Here is a 12,549-nt window from a genome sequence, read left to right on the forward strand (position 1 = left end):
ACCTTATTTCTTCTTCTTGTTTTGGCAGCAGTGAAAAGCATTTCATTCTTTCCCCACATTTATATTTACCAATGTTTTTTGTTTTGGAAGTTCTCTTCTCCTAATCTCAGAGGCTGTCTTGTTAGTTTAAATGAGTAGAATCAATGTCTTGGGCTCTTGCCTGGTATTAATTGGTGCTCTTTCAAAGTAGCCCTTGTGAGTGGTTCTTTTTAAAGTGGTGTTAAGTCATACATAAGGCAGGGATCACAAATCGAGTTTGATTCCATTGCTGAGTCTGGTTGGTCCACAGTAAGCTGCTGGAGCGGCGTGTAGAAAGACAGCGGGCAGCTCTGTGATGAGCAGTGGCCTTGTTGGCCGTGAGAGGGACCAAGGGGCAGGAGACATGACCAGGTTCGCTGACCGCACTACCTGGGGAGTGGCAGCCATTTAGATTTACGGAGGTTTGTGGGGTCATTCCCTCTGTCTCACCTGGCCTGCTTATGAACTCCAGATTTGTCCATATGATGGTCTTTGAAAGCTCTGCTGTCCTTTAGATAAACCTCACCTCCCAGCTCACCTTCTCTGCCCCTGCATCATGCTGGCGGGTGAGTTAGCCCAGGAACCCTATTTGACTTGTTGATATTGTTCAGCAAAGCATCAAGGCCTTAAAAAAAGGTATAGGGGATAAAGAGACTTTGAGTGAGTTTGTTTGTTTTTTAACACAGTCCAAACACATGCTCCTCAAGCAAAGGTCAGTTCAGATTTGTTAACATTCATATTAATCAGGACATCTTGCCTAACAAATAACAAAGCATTTTGTGTTGTAATGAATGAGGTATGTGTATGTGGGTTGTTCTAGGAGCCTTTTCTTCCCACCCTAATTTTTTTTTCTTTTTGCATTTTATTTATTTATTTATGGCTGCACTGGGTCTTCGTTGCTATGCTTAAGGGCTTTCTCGAGTTGCAGCAAACAGGGGCTACTCTCTGGTTGTGGTGCTAAAATCAGACTTCTCATTGCAGTGGCTTCTCTTGTTGCAGAGCATGGGGCCCTAGGCGTGGGGGTTTCAGTAGTTGAGGCTAATGGGCTTAGTTGCCCCACGGCATGTGGAATCTTCCCGAACCAGGGATCGAACTTGTGTCCTCTGCATTGGCAGGTGGATTCCACCGGGCCACCAGGAAAGTCCCTCTTTTGCATTCTTTTATACAAGATTAAAGGGAAATCGTTGCAGCATTCAGAGTCCTAGAAGAGCCCTGAGCGTGCATGACCTTAGGTGGCTACCTAACCTCTTGTGTACATGAACTGCACAGTAGACTTGCCTAGAGAGTTTTTTAAAGAGAGTGCTGATGCCGCAGCAGAGTCTTTGAGAGTGGGACCCAGGCATCAGTACACTTAAAAAAGCTCCCCCATGGGGACTTAATGCACGTCTTGCTTTGAGAACAGTTATTTCAGCAGATCTGGGCCTTTGACCACCGCACCTATAAAAACGGCCATTGTCACCTGCAGAGAGGATCCTTGTCGATTTCCATCTACTTCTCCAGCGTCCGTCCCCATCACTCCTTCTGCTCCCTGGCACAGGCCCGTTCTCAGCTCTCTCTCCCTTTGTATTCTCCCTGTTCTTTCTGCCTTGATTGTGTTTTCTCCGATCTCCTCCCCTTCCAGCTCTCTGCACAAAATCGCTTCCCCCTAAGAACCAGATTTAGTGTTCCATCCCTTGTGAAAACCCCTCTCCCTCCCCGAGACAGACTTGGCCCTCTTTTCCATGGCTGTTGAAAGACAGGGACCACCCTTCTTCACCTGCATCCTTCACGCCCAGCTCAACGAGTCCAGAAAGCATTTGCTAAAGCTAACGGCTGAGTGGACTGGCGATGCTTGCTGCCTTTCCTTCTGAGCCCCACTAAAGACTTGTAAAGGGCAAAGCATTTTACACACACCAAGTGGTTTACAGTTGTCATCGGCTTTGATCATTAAATGACAGCACCTGGGTATTCATATGCCACCATTCTGTAGACTCTGTTCTTCTTTCAGTCAGGATGCAGGATGTTTTGCGTTATTTATTGTTTAGAAGGCATCCGCTTACCCTCTAGGTAGATACGCAACCCCCTCCCCCCTATACCCAGTCTCAGCAAAATCCTGTTCAGCTGATCAATTGGAGCTAATTAGATGATGTGTTTGCCTCGGGCAGCATCTCCCTAATTCCAAAACCTTGTGCAAATAGCTGAGCTGCCCCATGAACTTTTATTATGTAGACTTACGCCTCTCAAAGCCATCTGTGAACATGGTCCTGTGAAGCAATTATGCTGCAGGTGTGCAACAGAAATGAAGTAATGACTTAATTATTTGGTGAAGCAGCAGGCGTTTTGGACTGAAGACTGACTGCACAAACTTCCCAGGGTTTTTTTCATGCTGTTTTATTCCTTGGAATCTTAACCCAACCTAGAGAGAAAATTATTGGGACTGCAGCCAGCTGTCTGTACAATAATCTTAAGTCAGCTTGTTCTGTATTGAAATCATGAGAAGGTCGACCTGATTCTCTTGTATTATGGCTGTGGGGGAGGGGCTATAGGCGGGGATGTGTGTTTCTGAATTGCCTGAAATGTAAGCAAAATTTGGATATATGTGTATATTTGGGGTCGGAGGAAGGAGCCCTCTCTCTTTCATCAGATTCTCAAAAGGGTCCTGGGAGCCTCCACCTCCATGTCTGCAAAAGAAATGAGAGGATTAAGCAATTCATGTTTCTTTGAAGTGGTCAGTTGTGTCTGGGAGTTAAAGACAGATCTTAAACGAGTTCCTTGTCTTTTTTCTACAACATAGAAGTAGATCTCTGTCAGAAGCCTGCTCCTTTCTAAATGATCCATTTTCTTGTATTTTGTGTGCCATCCCTGGTGGCTCAGATGGTGAAGAATCTGCCTGCAATGCAGCAGATCTGGATTCGATCCCTGGGTTGGGAAGATCCCCTGAAGAAGGGAATGGCAACCCACTCCAGTATTCTTGCCTGGAGAATCCCACGGACTGAGGAGCCTGGTGGGCTACAGTCCTTAGGGTCTCAAAGAGTCAGACACGACTGAGTAAACTCACACACACGTATTTCATGGGGGTCCGCTGTGCCATCGTCCTGTTGAACATTTCTGATGAGAAAAGGCAGAGAGGTGGAAAATGAAATGAACCCAGCGCTGGATGTTAAGAAGAAGGGTGATCCAGGATTTGCTTGCAAAGCCAAGACTGTGATGGGAATGCCCCACAGCCCCAAAGCTGAGTTACACGGTAGCCCTAGGTGTACCCCACTTTTTGAGCACCTGTCATATACCAGGCACCTTGTATTTACTTTAACTTCTAGCATTTGCTTTAACTTCTATATCAGCATTTTGAAAGATACTTGGTTATCTCCATTTTGCCAAAGACAAGGGAAGAAACTGTGGCTCATACTTAAACATCATGCTTTAAAGGGCCTGCCATGCGGTGGCCCTATACCCGAACAGAGATGGGGCTCAGGAAGTATTTGTCAAATATAACTGACTCACCTAGAAAACCCAGGTCCTAAAGCGGTAGATATACTCTCTCATGAACTTGCACTTTGTTTTCCATTTTGTACCATCAGCTGCTATGAAAGGTTTGGTTTGGGTGCAACCATCAGCTTTAAATTCTTTTTGCTTTCTTCATGCGTGCTTAGTCGCTCAGTCAGGTCCGACTCTTTGCGACCCCATGGACTATATGCCAGGCTCCTCTGTCTATGAGATTCCAGGCAAGCAGAGTGGAGTGGGTTGCCTTTTCTCTCCTCCAGGGGATCTTTCCGACCCAGGGATCGAACCCGCGTCTCCTGTGTCCCTTGCATTGCAGGCAGATTCTTTACCCACTGAGCCATCCCTGTGGTTTTCAACTGTCGTGAGTTGGTTCTGCCAGCTGTTATTAGGAATACAGCACACTCCTCATTTGGTTTTTAATCTGTGTGTTATGCTCTTGACCTTCCAGAATCTTTTCTTCCTCAGACATTTGTTAATTCTCTGGTTATGTGTCTCTCTAAGAGCTTTCAGACTGTGCTCACTGAGACCACTGTGTTGAAGGTGGGGGTGGGTTGCCAAGCGCAGAGGCGTCCTGCTTAGTAGATGCCATCTGGCCAGAGAGACAGGATGGGGAAACAGGGCTTTCATTGGGAGAGTGGTGAGCAGGCCCAGGCATGACTCCACAATTCACAACTTCGGAAAATAACAATCCTTTTTTTTTCTTTTTTTTTAAATTTTAAATAGAACAGTAAGAAATACCTGTTCCTGTTTTTAAAAAATTGAAGCCAAAGAAAGGAAAAGAAATTCTACTATGCATGCATGCATGCTAAGTTGCTTTAGTCACGTCCACGTCTTTGCGACCCCATGGACTGTAGCCCTCCAGGCTCTTCTGTCCATGGGATTCTCCAGGCAAGAATACTGGAGTGAGTTGCCATTCTCTTCTCCGGGGGAGTCTTCCCAACCCAGGGATCAAACCTGGGTCTCCTGCATCGCAGGCGGATTCTTTACTGTCTGAACCACCAGGGAAGCCCAACAATGCATAGTTGACCACTATTATAAAATTTTGGTGTCCATTTTTCCTTGCACTGGACATCTTATTAATATTATTGTTGTTGTTCATGTCCGCCTCTTTTTGACCCCATTGACTGCAGCACGCCAGGCTGCCCTGTCCTTCACCATCTCCTGGAGCTTGCTCAAACTCATGTCCGTTGAGTCAGTGATGCCATCCAACCATCTCATCCTCTGTCGTCCCCTTCTCCTGCCTTCAATCTTTCCCAGCATCTGGGTCTTTTCTAATGAGTTGGCTCCTCGCATCGAGTGGCCAAAGTATTGGAGCTTTGCTAAAAGCAGCCTCTTCTCTTTATACCATCTCTGCTATGCCTCGACAATGAGCCTGTTACTGGTTAAAAGACCTAGAAGCGTGCCCTGACCAGCTCCGTTCGGAAGCTAGATCCCAACAGGTGAAGTGGATGAAAGTGTCGGGGCTGCCTGTTGAAGGCAGGATTTTGTGTTCTCACAATTTCTCTCCTTGCCTCTTCTACAGAAAACTCAGGAGCCTTGAGTGTTGGGTGTAGATTATGCCCTTGAGAGGACAGTATAATTACTACAGGAGGGAAAATTATAAAGATCTGGTCCCACCCAAAAGAATTACACTAAAGTCTTAACTCCAATAATCCACTTGGAAACCAAAGTTCACAAATTATAAGAACGCTACACAGAAGTCCCTCCCTCCTGTCCTTTTCTAGGAGCAGCCTTAACAAGAAATGTAATTCTTTAATCATTCTATCTGAGAGTTTCAATGGAAAAAAATAGTAACAAAAAGTTGCTTGATGGAGCAATGTGGCTGTAAACCATGACTGCTTGTACCAAAAAACGTGTCCTGAAATCATTCCTGCTTTAGTCATCCATGCATCTGATTCTGGCTCTTTCTTATTTTTAAATGGTTTGAAATAGTTTTACATAGCGTCTTTGCTGCTGTTCTGCTTCGCGGATTATCTGATGCTTCATTTGGGACTAAAATGTGCTAATCAATTGGGACTAAAATACTCCAGGAGCTTTGAACATCCCCTCTCTTCTTCTGAGCTCACCTTTCAATAGTCACTGGTATTTTCCCAGATAATCTTCTAAAGAACTCATTGATCAACTCCCTCTAGGTCCCCAGGGCATGGCAAGAATGCCACCAGACTGAGACTTCGCCCACACCTATGCCTGAGAGCCCTATATCCTGATTCAGATGATTTGTTTAGGCAAGGAGGAAATAGGTCTCGGGTTAGCAGTTGCTGGCGTCCTGGTTTGGTGATGGCTGCAGGCTTTACCGTAAGTCACTTGGCAATTGCTGGAAACATATTCTTTAGGTCCTGGGCCGTGGTGGCATGCGTGTGCCCTGTGGCTAGGTGGTGGTAACTATCCAAACCACCCCATTCCCTTATTTCTAGTAGTCTGTTCTTTGAACAGTGGTGAAAGGATGGCGGGTGGTTGGGACCCCTTTTGTCCAAGCATCTGCCTACAATGCATCTAGAATGTGTATGCGTTCACTTCTTGGAGTGGATTGAAATTTTGTACTACATCAAAGTAATTTTAGAAAGGTATACAAAACGGCTTTAATACGTGCTATTTTTGTGCTCTGACAGGGCTCTCTTGATTGTTGGCCTCATCCAATCCACCATCTCAGCAGCTGGGGTGTCCCCACGGGGCCACCTCTCCTTGTTTCCTCTGTACTTTTTCTTCTGTAAAATAGGGAAGGACAGACTGGCATTGTTAATACTATTTTATTTTACCCAGCGGTGGTTTTGAAGATGTATGATGCACTTTATATTCAGTCATTTCATGGGAAAAAGGCTTCTGCAAAAATGGTGGTCTGCTCAGGTACCCTGGTGTCTGGTTTCTGTGCTGCCATGGAGTAGGGGCTCAGCCCCCTTTATTTTTAACTTCTTAAATTAGAAAGAGTTTTTTTAGCCACACTGCATATGGCGTGCTGAACCTCCCATCAAGGGATCAAACCCACTGGAAGCATGGAGCCTTAATCACTGGGCCACCAGGAAGTCCAGGACTTAGCCCCTTTAACTCCTTAACTCAGACTCCATCAGCTCCTCCTAAACAGTAAGGCCTTGGCCCTGGTGGTCTCCCAGATCCCTCCAACCCTGAAAATGATGATTCTATAGTTGGTCTCGCCCAGTGGTCCTCGACTGGGGGCCACTTGGGAACGTCTGAAGACTGTTCTCTTGTCTCCTAATGGCATCTAGTGGGCACTGGCCAGGGAGACTGCCAGTCAGCCCACAATACACAAGACCCCCCACTGCAGCAAAGCATTATCCATCTGAAGTGTCAGTCGTGTGAAGGTCGGGGCACTCCCACGTGGAGGAAGCCAGGGTGTGCACCGGTTCGGCTCCTGCCTTCCTGTCTCAAGGCTCCGCTCTCCTGTTGGATTGCAGTTTCTCTGGCTCGTGCTCCGCTTCCATTGATCACGTGCCATCTGCAGGTTTTCTAGGTGAAGCGATGGAGGAGCTTGCTTCTGGGATAAGTCTGATGGGCTCAGTTCAAGGACACAGAGCTTCCATTGTGTGCTGCCAAGTGTGAGAAATCTGCAGTTACCACGGACACAGGTGTCAGCTTTCTAAGCCACGTTAAAAATGTGTGGCTCGTTTTCTTCTCTCATTTAGAGTTTTCCTGGCAGTAATTTCTCAACATGTCTTTGTTTACTCTTCCATATTTCCAGTACATTCCTGGGACTTGGATTATTCAAAGCTTAGCGTTTTCTAGACTATAGTGTATCATTTAATCTTCCTAGGGGCTAACGCCTGAAGAAGAGGCGCTTCAACAAAGTAAATTAACGTGATGGTAGAAATGTTTTGGCAGGGTTCTTTTTGGGGGGCAGGGGAGGGGGTGGAAACAAGCCAAGAAATGGTGGTACATGGAAAACACACGCAGGAACGCTTAACCTGCTCAAGGACCAAATGTTTTCGTTGTTTATTCAAGTGCACATGGGCTCAGCGGCATATGGCTCAGACCTCTTTAAAAAGCAGAAACTGAAAACTGCCCTTTTGAGCACAAGCCTGGGCCAGGGCTACGAGGTTGCTCAGGGCAACCTGGTTAATTAGGGTGACCGGATTTCACAGATAAAACAGATCAGCCTGGCTCTAGCCACGAACATTCACAGACAAACATTCTTTGCCCTTAGGAAGCCAGATTCTGTGTAAGGAAAACTTATTGTAGACATACCTCCGTGTTGACCCCTCTCTAGATCCTCTGTGGACCCTGCTGAGAACCAGCAAGCAGAAAGGAATTCTCCATGCTTTGGGTTTTGCTGCCCCACTTTTTTTTTTCTGACACAAAAGCAGGGCCCAGCCAGTTAACTGTGACTCTGCTCCTGGATGGAAAGCTGTAGTCACGCCTCCAGAAAAACACGGGGAGTGCACTTAAAGAAATTCATTCATCCTCTTCTGTAGAGTCTCCTGTGAGTACCCAGTGCTAACTGATGCGTGTCTTTTTTCTGGATGCTTGTCATTTTGCCTCTAGCAAAGAATTAATTTGTATCTCACATTCAGTCCTGTACTCCCTACTTTATGCGTTCACCCTGCCCATTCCCCCCTCGCCCGCCGCCTTTTTGTAACCATTGCAGCCACGAATCACCAAAGATGGCCACTTTTGCTTTCCCTAAGCCTCCTCTTCCAACCACAGGCGGATCTAGTTTACCAGACCTATCCTTGAGAGGCATAGTCAGGCAAACACCATCTTTTCCCCCTGTTTGCCAGACAAGAGAAAAGGTAAGATGAAGAGTAAGGAAGAACTTCTTCCATATCTCATTAGGGTGAAAATACAGCCATTAGTTCTGAGTTATGGGATATATCCTTTCTCTCCAGTAAATTAGCAAGCTGAGTAGCCTGGTAGGTATTGATCTGCAGCTGTGGGTGCTTTGAAATCAAGGGTGATGGAGAGGAAGGCAAGTGATAACGCCTGCCTGAATAAATGATCCAAGAGGCCCCGGAGTCCTGGTGGGGGGAGATCATGGAACCAGGATGCGCTGGGGTGCCCCTGGGGTATTTGCTCGAGGTTCTGGAGATGACCAGTTGACTCGGTACAGTTTTTCTTGGACTTGCTCTCTGGGTAGCAGGCTCTAGACTGTAAAGGAAATCGCAATAAAATTTCCCTTGAAGGGACATCGCAACATGTGTGAACCTCAGACAGCACTATGCTAAGTGAGGGATGCATGCGCACATAGTCGCCAAGTCGTGTTTGAGTCACTGCGACGCCGTGGACTGTAGCCCGCCAGGCTCCTCTGTCCATGGGGTTCTCCAGGCAAGGACACTGAAGCAGGTTGCCATTTCTTTCTTCAGGGGGCCTTCCCACCCTAGGGATTGAACCCAGGTCTCCTGCTTGGCAGGCAGATCCTTTACCACTGAGCCACCTGGGAAGCCAGGCCAGGTCCAAATGACTACATCTTGAAGTGAGTTTATGGAGGCAGAAGGCAAATGGTTGTCCGGGGCCAGGAGCAGGAACCACTTACAAACCGGCTGAGGGAAATGTTTAGGGGAGATGGAAACGGTCTAGAACTGAATTGTGGTAATAGTAGTATCACCACCTACATTTACTAAAAATCGTTGAGTTAAGACACTTATAATGGTCGAATTTATTAAGTAACTTGGCCCAAGTCACACAGTTAGTGGCAGAGCCAGAATTTAAAATTACAGTTGTTCTGTGACCTCTGAAAGTTGGCATCAATACATGAAAAACATTATTGCTGTTCGTTATAAATGAAGAGGGAAATGAAGAAAACAGCAAACACTCATACATATTTAGTATGCCATAATTTACATTTTCAAACGGATGAGGTGAGAATTTTCAAACGAATGAGAGAGGTTTGAACAGTGCTTGCCGCCTCCTTGTCCTGTCATTAGTACACGACGCCGCGTGAGCATCTTTGCTCTGCCTTCGTCCGCTGTCATATTCCTTTCTTAATGTTTGGATCAGCTTCCAGCACTTTATCCTTTGCGCTTTCGACGTCAAGATGTATCTCTGAGAATTTCTTTCACGTGAAGCTTCTCTCCAGCCTCTCCTCCTGGGACAGCTTCATCCTTTTCATCACAACCACTTTCTTCATTTATGCCCGTAGATATCTCTGGCTGCCCCTTTTTAGAGTCTCATATGTGGTGGCAGCATCAGCATTCTTGTGTTGAATGTTATTTCAACTAGTTCCAGCTATTTCTTTGACATCTTGTATGTTCCTTCACGTTTTGCTTCACTTTGCATCATCTTTTATGTTCACTTCTTGCCTCTACTTTCCTGTGTGTCAGTCCCTTTTGATGTGACCCATTTTTGTGAAACGTTGTATGGATTTATCATGGGGAGACGAGGAGGTCACACTGTCATAGGCTTTGCTGTCTGCGGGCACTGTGGGCAGTGACCCACCACCTAGAAACCGCAAGATGTGATGTGATTGGTCATTGATCAAAAATGTGCATCTGATCTTGACAGAGTGAAAATGTGGGGAAAGAGGAATTTAAAAATTACAAACGCATAAGCTTCTTCATCGTGGACGTTATAACCTGAGATTTGAAAGTGCGGTGGATATGAGCCAGAAGTGGGAAAACTGTAGATTTGGGGTGATGGGAAGAAATGTTACCTGCAAGGGCTGTCTGTAACCAGCAGCTGAACAGGTGGTGGCAAAGTGGGTCATCACATAGATTTGTTTTAAGCAATAACTTTATCTCCCCAAGAAATAAAGTATTAAAATTTTTTACTGACGTATAGTTGATTTACAATGTTGTTAGTTTCTGGTGTACAGCAAAGTGATTGATATATATATAGTATTTAAGTGGGGCTTCCCAGATGGCTCAGTGGGTAAAGAATCCTCCTGCAATGCAGGAAACATAGGAGATGCAGGTTCAACCCCTGGGTCGGGAAGGTTCCCTGGAGGAGGAAATGGGAACCCACTCCAGTGTTCTTGCCTGAGAAATCCTATGGACAGAGGAGCCTGGCGGGCTGCAGTTCAAAGGACTGCAAAGAGTCGGACACGACGGAGCAGCTAGCACGGCACGTGGTATTTAACTACACTCGAATTATTCATTGAGATTGTTGAGATTTTGTCTTAAATTTTGCATTTGAGAAAAACCTTTATTTATTCTTCTTCCTGCTCACCCCTCTTGCAAAGGAGTCAGAGGCATCTTTGGGGTCAGCGGTCAGCCCATCCCTCTTCTCAATCACCTGAGAAGGAGAGGTTAAAGGGCAAGGACCTGCATTCCCAGAAATTGTCAGGGTTCTGAGAATAAGAGGGTGCCACATTTAGAGGCCCGTGGAAGGTCTGGAAGGGGCAGGTAGGAAGTTTAGCAGGAGACTGGCCTTACGATCTGGTAGTATTATCAGTGATAGCTGTAGTTACAGCAGAAACAATACCACTCACCCATCAGCAACAGCATCAACGCTGGATGCTGAGCTTCCGCTGTAGGCCTGGTGCCCCTCAATACACTTTTTACATGTGAGAGTTTCACCCTTTCACACCCTGCAGGGGAGGTTGTATGATCCTCGTTTTACAGACAAAGAAACTGGAGCCCAGAAAGATGAATGCTGTATCAACGTCACGGCCAAGGAGCAGCTGAATGGAATTTTATCTCGGGTTTTCTCACTCCAGAAGGAATGTGATTGGCAAAGCACCAGCTGATCAGAAGCCCCCCAACCCCACCACCCCCGTTGACTTTATGAATTTTGACCTTTAAAATGTTTAGTGTCATTTAGTTTCATGACAAGCTCTCTTAAACCTTTTTTCAGCCAGCTCAAAGCGAAAAGTGAAAGTCGCTCAGTCGTGTCCAACTCTTTGCAACCCCCATGAAATTCTCCAGGCCAGAAGACTGGAGTGGGTAGCCTTTCCCTTCTCCAGGGATCAAACCCAGGTCTCTCCCACATTGCAGGTGGATTCTTTACCAGCTGAGCCACAGGGGAAGCCCAAGAATAGTGGAGTGGGTAGCCTATCCCTTCTCCAGCGGATCTTCCCGACCCAGGAATTGAACCAGGGTCTCCTCATTGCAGACGGATTCTTTAGCAACTGAACTATCAGGGAAGCCTTCAGCCAACAAAGAGAAGGAAAAGTGACAGTTGGTAAATCAGGTGTATGTGTGTGTGTTGGTAAAATGATAGCTCTTTAAATGCAATTCTAGTGTTTTGGTAGGTAACCCTTTTCGACCTAAAAAAAAATCTTTTCTTTCTAAGAGAAATTTTATATATAACTCTCAGCTCCCAGAAAGAACTTGTACTTTAAAAACTAAATTTTGATGAGCAGGACTGGCCTTTTGTAATGATGTTGTTTGCCTTGCTTGCGAATTCACCTCTCTTTTTAAGATGGTCTTTGCTACATTGCCAAGGTTCTTGTTTGCTCTCCAAATTATAAAGATTAGAGATGGAGAAAAGGTAGATTTCTTCTAGCATTTTGGTTCTAATTTTGATGATGTGTGAAGACATTTTGGAATGCTTTTTTTCCTCCCCCACTTGAAAAGAGGTTCACATAACTCAATGGAATAGTTCAGTGACTCCCAGCCAGGGCAGGGTTGAGTGTTTTGCCTTGTTTTAGGAAGATGTGGAGGCTGGGGACATTATTTATAAGAAGAAAACTCAGAAAATAAAGGAAGCATCTCTGGCATAAGAGTGAGAGTGAATTTTGACACAGAACAGAGTTGAATGCTATTGTTGGGTTACTCTAGGGTCTGACCTGCCAGACTGGGCTCTTTCTGCCTTTTGTCTCAGCCAGTGTCACCAGCTGCCTTCATATATTTATGTTGTTCTTTCTGACTTGATTGCAGGCAAAATTTGGATAAATAGGGCAAGAAGAGGAATGGGTGGAATTTTTCATGGGCTGTTCAGAAAGCGAGGTTGAATTGTGCCCCTCATCAAGCGGCCTGTTGGCGTCCTAACCCTTAAGTGCTTGTGAATGTGACCTTGTTTGGAAAAAGGGTCTTTGCAGATGTAATTAAGATATGGGCTCTGATGAGGTCAGACTGGAGTCGGGTAGGTCCTTGATCAGGTATGACTAGTGTCCTGACGAGAGGAGGAGAGAGACTCAACCGAGAGCCAGGTGAAGACGGAGCA

At 45.8% G+C, this 12,549-nt stretch overlaps 1 protein-coding gene and 1 non-coding gene across 4 annotated transcripts in view; one reads left to right on the forward strand and one right to left on the reverse strand.

Moving 5' to 3' along the window:
- FARP1 (FERM, ARH/RhoGEF and pleckstrin domain protein 1) overlaps positions 1–12,549 on the forward strand; it is a 304,622-nt gene that overhangs the window by 152,388 nt on the left and 139,685 nt on the right. The window lies entirely within an intron of this gene.
- On the reverse strand, positions 8,817–8,887 carry TRNAG-GCC (transfer RNA glycine (anticodon GCC)). Its single transcript has one exon. It is a non-coding gene; the product is annotated as a tRNA-Gly (tRNA).

This window comes from Budorcas taxicolor, chromosome 12 (assembly GCF_023091745.1).
Source record: "Budorcas taxicolor isolate Tak-1 chromosome 12, Takin1.1, whole genome shotgun sequence".
In the NCBI taxonomy this organism is placed as follows: Eukaryota; Metazoa; Chordata; class Mammalia; order Artiodactyla; family Bovidae; genus Budorcas; species Budorcas taxicolor.